A 10,757-nucleotide genomic window follows, 5' to 3' on the forward strand; every position below is an offset into this window, starting at 1 on the left:
GCACTGGAGGTAAAATGACAAGTTAGTACCTAGTTTGTGTGACAAGGGCTGTTGCTAAATCCCCGACCCACACACCCAGTTCACTACTCTCATTATTTCACTGTCTCTCTATTGTTCTATTTACGCGGGAAAAACAAAGGTGATTTGTAAATAGTGACTAAACAAAGGACACTTTAGAAAGGATTCCAAGAACTCCCTGTACTTTCATTACCATGACACTGGAGTTACCTTCTAAAGAGGCGAATGGTAGCTGACAGCATTTCAGCTGCTTCCACACGTGAGCGACTGCCTTGCTGCAAGGGAACATTCAGGACAGAGAGCAGATTACCGCGCGGCAGGAGTAGAATGGAGAAAATAGAGAGTTGAAATCACTGCAAACTTCTTGTTTTGCACAATTATTTATGTAATAAAGTCTCTTCTTTTCCACAGTGGGAATTCCTGAACATTATGTCTGAAGTCTGAATAAGTAAAGGATTAATAAATTTGTAAACATCAACAGAACACTAAAGGTAATCAGGAATTACCTCTTCATTTAAGAGTATTTTTTTTTTTTTTTTTTAGTAAGCTCTATGCCCAGCATGGGGCTCAAACTCATGACCCTGAGGTCATGACCTGAGCTGAGATCAAGAGTCAGACACTCAACCGACTGAGCTACCCAGGCACCCCAAGAGTACTTTAAAAACAGTATCTGTTCTCTATCTATCTGTGATTCTTAAATGAAGGCTGATTCTAAATTTGGAGGAGTGGCCTATTGACTCCTCAAGATTCAATATCTGTGGAATTATTCCATGATCACTTTTGGTGGGTACTGCCATCTTCCTCGGCTCTGACCATGAAAACCAAGGTGGTTTCCTCCCGGTATTGACTCCTCAAGATTCAATTTCTGTGGAATTATTCCATGATCACTTTTGGTGGGTACTGCCATCTTCCTCGGCCCTGACCATGAAAACCAAGGTGGTTTCCTTCAGGTACAAAAGCATCCTCCTATCAACATAAAGCTAAAAAATAGGAAAACATTAGAAAAAGTGAACTATCTTATTTAAAAAAATTTCTAGTCCCAATATTCATTATATAAGGCCTATCATCCAGGCCCTCTGTTGCTAGCTGCTCAGTTTTCTAATTTACAGTACTGATGCATGAAAGGTGATTCCACCTAAGACATTTGCTATGGTGTCCTACATGGTGTTCCAAGTGAGAATGGAGGTTACAGTCTTCTCTTGGTTTTGACAACCTCTGTAAACTCTGTGGTAGAAGTTTCTGTCTGAGACTGCGCCAAGGGCTCTTTAAGATGGGAAGTCTTGGCCGTTTGGAATTTGACATTTTACAGCTGGAGTAAAGAGAAAATAAAGCAGCATAGAAGTAAATATGTGGTCTTGTCCAAAGTCTTCTTTACCAGATAGATCTGAATAAATTTATTTACCTTGAATAAAAACTTATTGCCCTTATGCATTTTAACTTGGCAACATTTATTTATTTAAAAATCAGTTTCAACATATCCTTTTTTCTACATAAGATTGACATTGTGTGTCTTTGCTTTTCTCTTTCAATCTATAATAAGCTTTAATAAATACAGTGCAGTGTATACCCAGAGATAGATGTGTTCTATTTCTGGGCATTTGAATGGCAGCAACTTCCTCTTTTAAAACAAAGAAGTTGACTTCTTTCCAAATACCCCATCATGCCAGTGCTACTGACCTCACATTGCACTGACTTTTTGCTTCCTAGGTTGTGTCAGCCTATCCAATGAAGCATCTATGCAAACTGGGGCTGATCCACGTGCCCTGTTCCCTTTATACTTGTTTAGTCACAAGGATCCAGGGGTGTGTATCTATTGTTTTGCTGCCCAATATCCACTCTTCTTTCTTCTGTTAGCCACATCCAGATTGTTCTTTGGGGAGTCACCCTTGTCCTAGACCATGTTGTTCAGAAAATGCCAATCTCACTTCCTCGTCAGGGCTGGGCCTACGTCTCACAGCTGGTCATCCTGTGTGGTTCATCTGTCTGGCACTAGGGATGCTCGAGAGATGGGTATGTGATCTAAGATACCCAATATGTCTGCTCTAAATCATTTACTGGCATAACTGGGGAAGAGATATCCTTTCTTCTGGTTATTAAGTTAGTAGGACATGAGCCTAAAACTGTTGAGGACAATCTTACCACCCCAGGGATGAACTCACTGTGAAATAAAGTCCTGAGTTAATCAAAACTGAGGATGGAGACATACTCCTAATGAAACTGTCTGAGAATGGAGATCCAGCCATGACTTTGCCGTGGACTTCTCAGATATTGGAACCAAAATTGTGTTTTTTCTCTTATGTCTCTTTGCAGTGCATTTCTCTCACTTGCAACGGAGTCAAGTCTTATTTGATGAAGAGAAGGATAATAAATCACAGAGGTGTCTAATTGTATCCCCAGGATCCTAGAGTGAATCAAATGACTTCATTATTCATTTCAGAAAATAGACTCTGGAGAGGTATCTGCAATATCATTTTTCTTGTGCCCACAACAGACATTACTAATCAATCGATATGGTACGCTCTGAGTGTTGCAAGGGGCCACATCGCGCTCTCCAAGAAGGTGGGGTGGTATATAAATGAACCTATCCTGGTTCTAGTACCTTTTCAGTCAGGAAAAAAAAAAAAAAAGGAAGTATGCCTAGGGGATCAACTTGTCACTTGCTTGCACCGAGTAATCAACACTGTCTGATCTCAGGGGCCATGGAAGACCCTATAGTATTCTTCTCCCAAATTCTCAAATCCTCCTCTCCCAAATTCTACTCTGTGCTCTCTGACTCCTGAAATTTTCCATCAGAGCTTCAATCTTTGTCTTTACATCTCAATGGCTGTTTATAATATATGCATAAAGCATTTACAAGAAACTCATATCATAGTATCCTTTGGGACAAAGGTCTGGAAAAAATGGAATGAATGGTTGGCTCTTATTTTTTATTTTGTCAGTTCTGCAGGTTGGACTTTCAAAAATAAACTTAAAATTGAAGCATAATAGGTTGAACTTTCTAACTTTATGCATGAAGTGTTTTTATTTTTTAAAAGGAGTAGATAATCTGTTTTCTTATTTGTATTTCTTTGTATTAAAAAGCCTAATAAATGTCATAGTCTCTACAGGCCTAGCCCTATGCCCATTCATTCATTCAACAAGTGTTGGAGGCTCTACTTTATATTGGGCTTTGTACTAGGTCATAGGTGCAGCCGTGACCCCAGCAGACATTCTCTGCCTTCACGAAGCTTCCATTCAAGTGTCCAGAGCTTTTCAAAGGAACTCACCCAGATTTTCTCTTATTTTTATCACAGTGCTGGGAGGATGGTTTTATTTTATAGATGAGGAGGGTATAAAGGTAGAGGTGCTAATTCCTTTGCCTCAGGTCTCAAGAGTATTAAGTGGAAGAGGTGGAATTCGAGTGGAGGCAGTCTGACTCCCGAGGCTGCAGATAACACCAGGACACAAACATGGCACCTGATGTCTGGAAGAGACTATCCCATTAATACCCGTTACTGCGTCAATGTCTTTGGGGAAAATGTACTTAACATCGTCTTTCAATCACTTGAGTTTGGCCAAAGGATGTGAGAACACATTTTTCTGGAGCAAGAAGCTAGAACTCAGGTGGCAGCGAGCAGAGGAAGAAGAGAAGGAGGAGGGGAAGGAGGAAAGGAAGGAGATGAGGGAAAAAGAAAGAGATGGGAGAAGAGGAGGAAGGAGGTCACCTCTCTGAAGGGAATGGTGACATCACCAACGTCGGCTTAGCACGTTTCTGGTGTTTGGTCCTTGGTGGTTGGCACTTAATACTTTATATCATTTAATTCTCGCCGCAGCTCTGGGTGGATCCAGAGCTCGTGTTCTTGCAGCTCACCTCCAGCCCTGGCATGGTTTTGTCTGGATTCATTTCTGGGGTGGACCAACCTCGCAGGCCCCAAAGTGAGGATGTGAAGATTCAGAGGGATGGCATCTAAACAGTGGTGCAGAAGAACTGGCCCTCCCTGGGAAGAGCATCAATAAACAAGAATATTTGCTTTTGAAACGTTAGTATTATTTGGTAGTGACATTTCTGGTTGTAAAGTTGTGGTGAGCCCCAGGACTGGATTCAGTCATTTCTCAGTGATTATAACCAAGAATTTAGTCTTCTGCCAGGGAGAGTAGCTTCTAACCAGGAAGACGGATGGTGAATAGATGAGGACTCCCATGGTTCGTGGCTTCCTGGACAGGCCCAGTCCATAGAAGCCGAGAGCATAGCTATTTTGTTTGTGGATTCCTGGTTTGATGGTGGGTGTGAGTGTATTTGTTCGGGCCTGAGATTATGTGAGACAGAATGGGTGTGTGTGTGTGTGTGTGTGTGTGTGTGTGTGTGTGTGTGTGTCACCAGTGTAGAGTTTTAGAAAAATCATTCCCCAGGGATGTATTACATTTCCCCCCTCAGAGTTGAGGACTCTGTTGCTAAGCTATCTTTTAGACGGTAGTGTGAGGAGCCAGACAACCTTTATTTAAACAGTTGTCCTTTCTCCTGACCCCAGGTTAGCCTTAGAAAAGTTCTTCTTCCACAATTATTTTAGAGTTACCAAGAGAAAATTCCAGGCATATCTAGGCCATCCTTAAAAATCCCAACCCTCTTTTGTGGTTATTACATTCAGATATGAGACTAAATGTGACCTCATTTAACTATTCAGTCTATCAAAAAGGAGTCTAGTGTCTACCACTCTTATTTTAAATGGGTTCCTGCAAAAATTAGGCTTTAATGTGTTCCAGTAGGCAATATACAATCTTTACTCTACAGCACAAATTATAGCCCCGGGTTAATTATCTAGTACTATATAACTAATTACTCTCAAAAACTTAAGAGGCTCAAAATAGTAAACATATATTATCTCAAAATTTCTGTCCAGAAGTGGCTTAGCTGGGGATCCTGGCTCAGCAGCTCTGAAAGGCTATAGTTAAAAGTTTGGCCAGGGCTTCAGTCCTCCCAAGGCTCAGCTTAGGGAGGATCTCCAACCAAGCTTACTTCTGTGACTATTGAGAGGCCTGAGAAGATCCACTTCCCAGCTCACTTAACGTGGGCCTCTCAACAGGGTGGCCTTACAAAGGCAGCTGGTTTCCCTGAGCAAGTGATCCAAGACAGAAAGGAAAGCCTCCAACACAGAGGGCAAACACTTTATAACCTGATCTCAGGAATGACACCCATGCCTTCTGCTATATTCTGTTCATGAGAAGTGTGTTACTAGGTCCCGTTAAAATGGCTAAAATCAACGACACAAGAAACAACAAGTGTTGGCAAGGATGTGGAGAAATAGGAACCATTGTGCACTGTTGGTGGGAATGCTAACTGGTGCCGCTAGTGTGGAAAAGAGTTCAGAGCTTCCTCAAAAAGTTAAAAAGAGAACTACCCCACCATCCAGCAATCTCACTACTGGGTATTTACCCCAAAATTACAGAAACACTAATTCAAAGGGACCCATGCACCCCTATTTTTTGTAGCATTATTTACAATAGCCAAATTATTGAAGCAGCCCAAGTGTCCATTGATTGATGAATGGATAAAGAAGATGTGGTGTGTGTGTATATATGTATATATATATGAATATTATTCAGCCATAAAAAAGAATGAAATCTTGCCATTTGCAACAACACAGATGGAGCTAGAGAATATTATGCTAAGTGAAATAAGTCAGTCAGAGAAAGACAAATACCATATGATTTCATTCATGAAGCAAAACAAATGAGCAAAGGAAAAAGAGAGAGAGAGAGACAAACCAAGAAACAGATTCTTAACTATAGAGAACATTACCAGACGGGAGGTGGGTGAGGGGATGGATTAAATAGGTGATGGGGATTAAGGAGTGCACTTGTGATGAACATTGGACAATGTATGGAGGTGTTGATTCACTATATTGTACACCTGAAACTAATATAACACTGTATATTAACTCTACTGGAATTAAAAAAAAAAAAAGAAGGGTGTTACTAGTTTCAGTCTACATTCAAGGAGAGGAATTGCACAAGGGTTGACTATAGGAGGGATCATTGGTGACTGTCTTAGAGACTACCTACCACCAGCCCAACACAGAAACCTTCCTGTCTGTGAGTATTCTTGATCACTAAATACAAATAGACATTTAGGTTCCCTCAATTAACTAGTTGGTGAGATCAAAAGAATGCTGTTGGTCATTTCTAAAGCAGAAGTAATTTGTCTTTTCCTAGGCAGAAAAAAGTAAACAATGGGAGGTACATATTTGAGAAGACCAATTTCTGAGAAATTTGCTTCTGAGAACACCAAAGACAACTGAGCCAGTTCCATTAAATCAGCATTTACCAAGACCTATGTGTAGGACAGGCTCTGCTCTGTGTGAAATTGTCTTCTGGTCTCCACCCACACAAAAAGGGCATTGTCTATTTAGGAAGGTAGGACAGACAGAAAATGGAATAATAGTATAAGAGTTCACATTAACACGAAGCACTTAAGTTGGTATAGAGAGACCATGTGGGAATAGGGTCAGCAAACTTTCTGTAAAAGTAAAAGCAACATAGGATTTACTTTAGGCTTGTGGGTCCCATATGGTCTCTGCTTCTCCTTCTCCTCTTCCTCCTCCTCCTTCCCCTCCTCTTTCTTCTTCTTTCTCTTCTACTTCTTTTTGTATAACCTTTTAAAAATGTAAAAAGCATTCTTAGCTTGCTGGTCAAACAAACGCAGGGCCCAGCCCAGCTTTGGCTTCTAGACTGTAGGGTGCCAACACGGCTCTATACCTCTTCTTTAACCATTTGTGAATGGTGTTTACCTCCCAATCCATCTCCAACAGGCATTTTTATAGAAACCAATAAAAATTAATTACTAGGAAAAAAACCCCCAAAGGCATTGTGATGCTTAATTTAACATAGTTAGAGGGTGTTTTTGTATGATATTAACATTCAATTTGGTGAACTTTCAGTAAAGCAGATTGCTCTCCATAATGTGGGTGGGCCTCATGCAATCAGTTGAAGGCCTGGCAGGAACAAAAATTGGCCTCTCCGAACAAGAGGGAATTCTCCAGCAGACGACTATGAACTAGAACTGCACCATTAGCTCTCCTGGGTCTGGAGCCTTCCAGTCTACACTACAGGTTTAAACTTGACAAACTCCATAATCGCCTGAGCCGGTTCCTTATAATAAATTTCTTTCTATATGTGTGTACATGTCCTATTGGCTCTGTTTCTCTGGAGAGCCCTGACTCATACAGGCATATAAAATTCAAGTCCCCGTTTTTTTTTATTATTAGATTCAAAGGCATGAATTTCTTGGTCACATTATGATAAAAGTTTCTAAAGATTTCCTCTTAATTTCTATACTTACCTCATTGCAGACCAGTTAGATGTTATGACATGTTACTCTTCTGCAGACCACTCTCTAAGTGGAACTGCTCCAGGAGGTCGGATAGGCAGGAAAATCCCCATGTGTTGTTTGGCCAGAGAAGCTCAGATTGAGCTATGCCCTGCAGGTCAGGCGCTCCTACGAGAGTACCCTGTCAGGTTCAGTCTAGGAAGAGCATACCTGCATCTGTGCGTGTGTGGGTGGGGTGGGGTGGTAGGAGGAGGGTGGTAGGAGATAAGGTGAATCAGGTCAAACAGCAAGTTTTCTCTTCAATAGAAAGAGGAATTTGAGCTTAGCCTATGAGGCAATAAGGGGTCACTGTAGATTTTTCAGTAAAGTCATTATTGACATGACAAAAAAAAAAAGTGTTGCTTTAGGAATATTAATCTGGGGCAATGGAAGGGAAGAGTTGCTGTGTTGTTGGATAAGCATTCTTGGGCAGTGGGTGGGTGGGTAGTGAGAGATGATGATGGAAATATACGGGGAGGCCATATTATGAAGTAAAGGAATAATGGAAAGATTTTAAAATAGGAGCAATCTTGACCAATTAAGATCAATGAAGGGAATTTTGCATGAATCCAGGCATAATGAAATGATGAGGGCCTGGATTAGAATGGCTGCCAGGGCTCTATTCATGTTACTTAGCTCACGATTGGCTTAACAAATGATTCGATGGCTCTGGATGGTGACGAATATGTCTTCAGACCTGGAAAGTAGTTGAGTATCTGGTATCAGACCAGATTGCATATGAATAACAAGGCACACATATATACATGAACTATATGCATTATAGTGTTTGGGGACTGATGTTCTTTTCTTCTCGTATTGGAAAAGTTCTCTTGGATAGTCCTCTTCTGGGGTTTAGATCTATTATGCAAATGCCATTTGATAGCTAGACTTTGTCTCTTTGATTGGCAGACTATCTCTTAAATTAGTTACAACTCATAGGCTTTATTTTTATTATTTATTTTTTAAAGATTTCATCCATTTATTTGACAGAGAGACACAGCAAGAGATGGGCCACTGCAGGGGGAGTGGGAGAGGGAGAAGCAAGCTTCCCGCACAGCAGGGAGCCCGATGCAGGGCTTGATCCCAGGACCCTGGGACCATGACCTAAGCTGAAGGCAGACGCTTAACGACAGAGCCACCCAGGTGCCCCAGAACTCATAGGCTTTAGGATATAAGCAGGATGCTATAATTCAGAAATTTGAATTTACACGCAAATGTTTAAAATACAAGATTATGATTGACTTACAGTAATATAATTTAGAAAAATTGTCCTATTACTTGTGTTTGGGAAACCAGCCCCTTACTTTTCATAAAGGCCATTAAAAGGAGTTTTCTAGGGCTCTCTTTTCCAGATGGCTGGGAGTAAGTAACTAGACATATACTCCAGCCTGTGTGGTATATATCACTCTAGAGCAGAATTGCTCAGGCCAACCCAATTCCTCCATCTCACTTGGACTGTTGGGAGGTGTCATTCTCTACTCTCTCCCAGAAAGGGAATAGTCCATCTGTCCTCTTTCTCCTCCTCTGAGTCTAAGGATGGTTGGACTGATGGAGGAAAGCCAGCTTTATCTGCGTACACTAGGTGAGTTTGTGTTCTCAGCAGAACAGCCAAACATTGTCTCCAGATCAGCATCATCAGCATCACTTGGGAACTTGTTAGAAATGCAGATTCCTGGACTCTAACCCTGACCAACTGTATCAGAAACTCTGGGGGTGCAACCCAGCAATTTATGTTTTAGCAAGCCTTCCTGGTGAATTTAATGCATGCTAAAGTTTGTGAATCAGTGGGTTAGAAGGAAAACCTCATTCTGAGTTTAATTTTTTAACCCAGGGATTTAGCCTTAAACCAGATCAATGGATCTCTGAATTTGTTTTGGCAAGAAATAGAACAATACAATCGTCATCAAGGAGTTAATTGTAATGTCAAAGAGAGACTCTGAATGGATAATTGGATACAATAATGAGGGAATCAGTTCCCCGGGAATTCCTGCTCAAATCTGTTTGGGGATATTTCCAACACAGAACTTTGCGAGCCATACGGGAATATTCTGCACATTGAAAAAGGATGCAAATTTGATAAGCAATAATGCATTTACTTATCAACAAACACAATCTGTGGCTCCCAAAGCTTCCAGCAGTCAGCTGGAGCGGGTCAGCTCTGCCCGGCTAAGGAAACCATGAAGAGTGTTGCCTGAAAGGGGAGGCACACAGGAGACCTCATGCACCTTGCTTGTTTCAGTTTGCTGCAGACACTCCTCCTTTCCCCTTCCTGTGTCATAGTTCCTTTGGGAACAAGCTATTAAAAATGAGATATTAGCCAAATTCAAGGGCAGGGATAAAAAATATCTTTTTTCTCCAGAAAATGGTTACTGAGAGAGATTTTCCCAGGATCCAAGCTATTCTTTGGCCGCAAATGTACCTTTGAAAGAGTTACCCCACACAGGAAGTAAACCAGCTGGGTGCACTTCACACAACAGACAGATTTTGACCAAGTTTGAAAAATCATAGTTTTGTAAATCAAATAGCATTTTAAATTTAGCAGAGAAATTGCCATTTAAAGGAATTTCCTGGTAGATCTTTTGCCAAGAATATAATTATCTCATTATTTATTTCTTAAGAAAAAAAATTTCCATATTGCAATAAAAGCTCAGAATTTTCAGGGAATTGGAAGATTCTTGTTATCAGTTCTTTCTTTCTTTCTTTTTTTGATCGACAGAGACTTAATTAAAAGAAAAACTCCTGTTTCCAATTTTTGTTGAAAATCTTTCTAAAATGCTTGACATTGACTTTTTAAAATCAGTGGGCAGTGGTTATAAATGAAAACTTTCTTGGTGATTAAAGATTTTGTAGCACATTTCTATCAGCAGGACACTGATAGAAGTTGTTTTTGTGCTGTGCATGAAAGGAAACACTGAAAATTACTTATCTAATATTGGAATAAAACTTCTAGCTTTCTTTCTTTTCAGTTGGTGTTTTACTTAAATGTTCAGCAGAGAATGTTGATTTACTCAGAAACTTTTGCTGGTTGGGTCATGGTTGAAGTTTAACTCTACCGGGTATACCTAATGAGAGTGTGTCTATGTTTGGAAAAACTAATACTTAGGAAATGAACTGAGGTGAAATATCTTTGGGTTTGACAAGGAATCACATTCTCACTGGAAAGAAAATCATTGTTTAAGCCAGCGGTCTTTGTTTTAACGTTTGGTTGTTGTTTTTAAGATTAAATGAGAAATGGCTCACAAACAGGCCCTCTTCAAACCAGGGACTTGGGGCAGCCCTCTCTAGGTAAACGGGACAGGAGGGAAAGCCACAATTAGAGCCTCGTTCATTCCCCTACACTAGGATTAATTTAAATCTAGCGAAGTTTATACAGTTATTAGGGTTATTATTAATCCCT

General features: G+C 40.5%; 1 long non-coding RNA gene across 1 annotated transcript; it reads left to right on the top strand.

Annotated features, from left to right (window-relative positions):
• The first annotated feature begins 429 nt into the window (after nucleotides 1–429).
• Nucleotides 430–3,952, top strand: LOC113926327. The gene is made up of 3 exons (XR_003521278.2): nucleotides 430–509; nucleotides 2,329–2,473; nucleotides 3,831–3,952. It is a non-coding gene; the product is annotated as an uncharacterized LOC113926327 (long non-coding RNA).
• Nucleotides 3,953–10,757: the final 6,805 nt, after the last annotated feature.

Source organism: Zalophus californianus, chromosome 7 (genome assembly GCF_009762305.2).
Source record: "Zalophus californianus isolate mZalCal1 chromosome 7, mZalCal1.pri.v2, whole genome shotgun sequence".
Taxonomy (NCBI): Eukaryota; Metazoa; Chordata; class Mammalia; order Carnivora; family Otariidae; genus Zalophus; species Zalophus californianus.